We start from the raw sequence: 5,301 nt of genomic DNA, 5'->3' as shown, positions 1-5,301 counted from the left end.
CAGAAGCTGGATTCCCTTATTGTTATAACCCCAAAGCATTGAAGGATCCAAGTAAGGCTACATGGAAGGAGGAATTTGGGGAAGGGGGAAGGATCTCAGGTGTAAGTTAAGAGTCCAACCAAGTCAGAAAGTACATAATGAGTCAAGTTTGGGGAAAAGAACTAGAGGAACAGGGGAAGACTGGGCAACAACCTGGTTGAGCAAACGATCTTGTGAGTCCACAGATATTTTTTGCCCCCTGACTCCAGCCAACTCTCTGGTCAGAGGAATGAGAGACCAAAGAAGACCGTGGCTCTTCTCCCCAAGCCTTAGTGACTCCATTGCTACTTAGGTTTACACTTAGAAGCCTTGTTGAGAACAGAATGGCTTACTTCCTCCTAGACCAGGGGTCGGGAACCTTTTTGGCTGAGAGAGCCATGAATGCCACATATTTTAAAATGTAATTCCATGAGAGCCATACAATATGTTTAACACTAAATACAAGTAAATGTGTGCATTTTATGTAAGACCAATACTTTTAAAGTACAATAAGTCTCTGAATTCTTTTTAATAACATTGTTATGTTGTTGCTAATCAGTGATGAATAAAGTACTTCTTACCATTAATGCAACTTCTGGTGCTGCATGGTTTTGCTGATAGCTTTGTAGTCTGGTTGATATGTGGTGAGGTTAAGCTTCATGCAGGCGTTGAGACTTCCATCCATTAAATGTGATCGTAGGTTGGTCTTAACATTCTTCATATGTGAGAAAGACTGCTCACATGCATACATAGAGCCAAACATTATCAGTAAAGCAATACTCACACGCTGCAGTGTGTGGTATGTGATGGGAAGTGCGTAACAAGTTTTGACAATCAGCCGGTCCGCGGGTTGAAGTTTTTTCGTTTCTCCCCACTTGTGTTTGCTCGCCAATTCTGCTTGCTGTCATGCAAGTCTTTCCAAATCTTCATTCAGTGACTGGAATTTATTCACCTACATGTCTGAGGCCTTCAAGTCAGCAGCTTGTAGCTCAAAATCTCTGACGAAGACACCGGGGATGTAACTCAGGTCGGCGCTGTCCACTGCACACTCGTGTGGATGGGTGATGAACTTAAAAAGACAAGTGCGCTCATGAAATTCTCCAAAGCACACTTTGAATGACTGTAGGAGATTAGATGTGAAGCCCGCTAGCTGCTGGAGATCAAGATGTTGAGCAGGGTCACTTGCTGTGCATGAATCTTTAAACTGTCCCAGTTTTTCAAAGTGTAGTAAATGACCTGTTTCAATGTCAATGATGAAGAGTTCCAGCTTGTTTTCAAATGCAAACACTGCTTGTTGAAGGGATAAGACTGCATTTCCAACGCCTTGCATCTTCACATTGAGCTGGTTCAGATATTCAGTCATGTCCACGAGATAGTAGAACTTCAGGAGCCACTCAGTGTAAGCTAACTCAGGATGCTCAACATTGTTCATTTCAAGAAAAGTCCGGCCCTGGCCGGTTGGCTCAGTGGTAGAGCGTTGGCCTGGCGTGTGGGGGACCCGGGTTAGATTCCCGGCCAGGGCACATAGGAGAAGCACTCATTTGCTTCTCCACCCCCCCCTCCTTCCTCTCTGTCTCTCTCTTCCCCTCCTGCAGCCAAGGCTCCATTGGAGCAAAGATGGCCCGGGCGCTGGGGATGGCTCCTTGGCCTCTGCCCCAGGCACTAGAGTGGCTCTGGTTGCGGCAGAGCGATGCCCCGGAGGGGCAGAGCATCGCCCCCTGGTGGGCAGAGCGTCGCCCCTGGTGGGCGTGCCGGGTGGATCCCGGTTGGGCGCATGCGGGAGTCTGTCTGACTGTCTCTCCCCGTTTCCAGATTCAGAAAAATACAAAAAAAAAAAAGGAAAAAAAAAAAAGAAAAGAAAAGTCCGGATTTCACTTAGACAAGCTGTGAAATGGCTGAGCACCTTTCTTCTTGACAGCCAACGCACATTGCTGTGCAGAAGAAGACCAGGATAATTATTCCCAACTTCATCCAGCAGTGTTTTAAACTGGCGATCATTTAAAGCTTGGGAAACAATAAGGTTGACCACCTGAATGACCAGCAACATCACCTCACCAAGCTGCTTGCCACACATATGAGCACAAAGCGCCTCCTGCTGTAGGATGCAGTGAAAACTTAGGATGGGTCTCTTTTCATGTTCATGAAGAAGCGCTACGAATCCTCTGTTTTTCCCCACCATGCACAGAGTACCATCAGTAAACACTGAAATAAGTTTATCCATCGGTAGATTTTTTTCTTTAGCGAACTCAGTGAAAGACTTGAATAAATCCTCCCCTCTGTTGTCTCTTTCATAGGCAAAACAGCAAGACTTTCCTCACATAGTGTGTCACCAACAGCATACCTTGCAATCACACTGAACTGGGATAAATGGCTTACATCTGTTGACTCATCCAAAGCAAGAGAAAAGAATGGTGCTGCATTTATGTTCTTCACTTGTGTTGCCTCAATTTGATTAGCCATCATGATGGTACAATCATGAACAGTTCTTGCCGACAGAAGCATGTCTTTTATTCATTTGAGTATCTTGTCTTTTCTGAAAAGTCGTCAAAAAGTTCATTGGCAACATCAAGCATGAATTTTTTGGCATAGTCCCCATCTGTGAATGGCTTTCCGTTTCTCACAATTCCTAAAACACCAGCAAAACTAGTTGAATTCCAGTCACTTTGTTGGGTCCAAACACGGAAATGCTGCTGACTAGCTTGCACTCTGCACAGTAGCTCTTGACATGCTTTCTTCCTGCTGTCCTCCGCTGGATATTTCGATGCAAATGTAGTATGGCATGTGTCAAAGTGCCGCTTTATATTGACTGTTTCATTGATGCAATTTTATCATTGCATATTAGACACACTGCAGAACCTGCTCTCTCCACAAAGGCGAATTCCTCTGTCCATTCCGCTGAAAAGTACAATACTCTTCATCTTTTTCTCTTTTAGCCATATTCTTCATCAAAAGGGTTTCTGCAATTAGGTCTCTGACTACTTGATTAAAAGGAGGAAAGTTTACTTTCTGACCTCACAACAACACATGTACGTTACACATATCCAATAAAAATTTGGTGTTGTAAAGAACTAGAAAAAGAACAGCAAGTAAAGCCCAAATGTAGTAGAAGGAAGGAAATAATAAAGATCAGAGCAGAAATAAATGACATTGAATCTAAAGAAACAATACAGAGGATCCATGAAACTAGGAGCTGGTTCTTTGAAAAGGTAAACAAGATCAATGAACCTTTAACTAGACTCGCCAAGAAAAAAAGAGAGAGAACTCAAATAAATAAAATTAGAAATGAGAGTGGAGAAATAACAACTGACACAACAAAAATACAAAATATTGTAAAAACACTATAAAGAACTGTATGCCAAAAAACTAGACAATATAGATGAAATGGACAAATTACTTGAAACATATACAATCTTCCAAAAATCAATCTGGAAGAATCAGAAAACCTAAACAGACCAATTACACCAAAATAAATCAAAACAGTTATCAAAAAACTTCCAACAAAGAAAAGTCCTGGGCCTGATGGCTTCACAAGTGAATTCTACCAAATATTCAAAGAAGAAGTGACTCCTATCCTTCTCAAGCTATTTCAAAAAATTCAAGAGGAAGGAAGACTTCCAAGCTCCTTTTATGAGACGAGCATAATTCTGATTCCAAAACCAGGCAAAGACAACACAAAGAAAGAAAATTATGGGCCAAATCCCTGATAAATATAGATGCTAAAATCCTCAACAAAATATTAGCAAACCGGGTCCAACAATATATGGAAAAAATCATACACCATAATCAAGTGGGATTTATTCTAGGGAAGCAAGGCTGGTACAATATTTGGAAATCAATCAATGTGATTCATCACATAATCAAAAGGAAGGAGAAAAAACACATGATAATTTTAATAGATGCAGAAAAAGCATTTGATAAAATCCAGCACCCATTCATGATCAAAACTCTCAGCAAAGTGGGAATACAGGGAACATACCTCAACATGATAAAAACCATCTATGACAAACCCACAGACAACATCATACTCAATGGGCAAAAATTAAAAGCAATACCCTTAAGATCAGGAACAAGGCAGGGGTGCCCCCTTTCACCACTCTTATTCAACATAGTCCTGGAAGTCCTAGCCACAGCAATCAAACAAAAAGAAGAAATAAAAGGCATTCAAGTTGGAAAAGAAGAAGTAAACTATCATTATTTGCAGATGATATGATATTGTATATAGAAAACCCTAAAGTCTCAGTCAAAAAACTACTGGACCTGATAAATGAATTCAGCAAAGTGGCAGGATATAAAATTAATACTCAGAAATCAGAAGCATTTTTATACACCAACAATGAACAGTCAGAAAGAGAAATTAAGGAAACAATCCCCTTCATTATTACAACCAAAAAAATAAAGTACCTAGGAGTACATTTAACCAAGGAGACTAAAGATTTGTACTAGGAAAATTATAAAACATTAATAAAAGAAATCAAGAAAGATACAAACAAGTGGAAGCATATACCGGGCTCATGGTTAGGAAGAATAAACATCATTAAAATGTCTATATTACCCAAAGCAATTTATAAATTCAATGTAATACCAATTAAAATACCAATGACATACTTTAAAGATATAGATCACATATTCCAAAAATTTATATGGAACCAAAAAAGAACAGGAATAGCCTCAGCAATCTAAAAAAGAAAAATAAAGTGGGAGGTATCACACTTCCTGATATCAAGTTATACTACAAGGCCATTGTACTCAAAACAGTATAGTACTGGCATAAGAACAGGCATACAGATCAATGGAACAGAACAGAGAACCCAGAAATAAACCCACAGCTCTATGGACAGCTGATATTTGACAAAGGAGGTAAAAGCATACAATGGAGTAAAGACAGCCTCTTTAATAAATGGTGTTGGGAAAATTGGACAGCTATCTGCAAAAAAATGAAACTAAACCACCAACTTACACCACTCACAAAAATAAACTCAAAATGGATAAAACACTTAAATGTAAACCATAAAACCATAAGCATCTTAGAAGAAAACATAGGCAGTAAGCTCTCCAACATCTCTCACAGCAATATATTTGCTGATTTATCTCCACAGGCAAGTGAAATAAAAGACAGGATAAACAAATGGGACTATATCAAACTAAAAAGCTTCTGCACAGCTAAAGACAATAAGAACAGAATAAAAAGACAAACTACACAATGGGAGAACATATTTGACAATACATCTGATAAGGGGTTAATAACCAAAATTTATAAAGAACTTGTATATCTCAACACCAGGA

This window comes from Saccopteryx leptura, chromosome X (assembly GCF_036850995.1).
Source record: "Saccopteryx leptura isolate mSacLep1 chromosome X, mSacLep1_pri_phased_curated, whole genome shotgun sequence".
NCBI classification, from domain to species: Eukaryota; Metazoa; Chordata; class Mammalia; order Chiroptera; family Emballonuridae; genus Saccopteryx; species Saccopteryx leptura.
The sequence above is the reverse complement of the archived record's forward strand: the minus strand, read 5'-3'. Positions refer to the sequence as shown.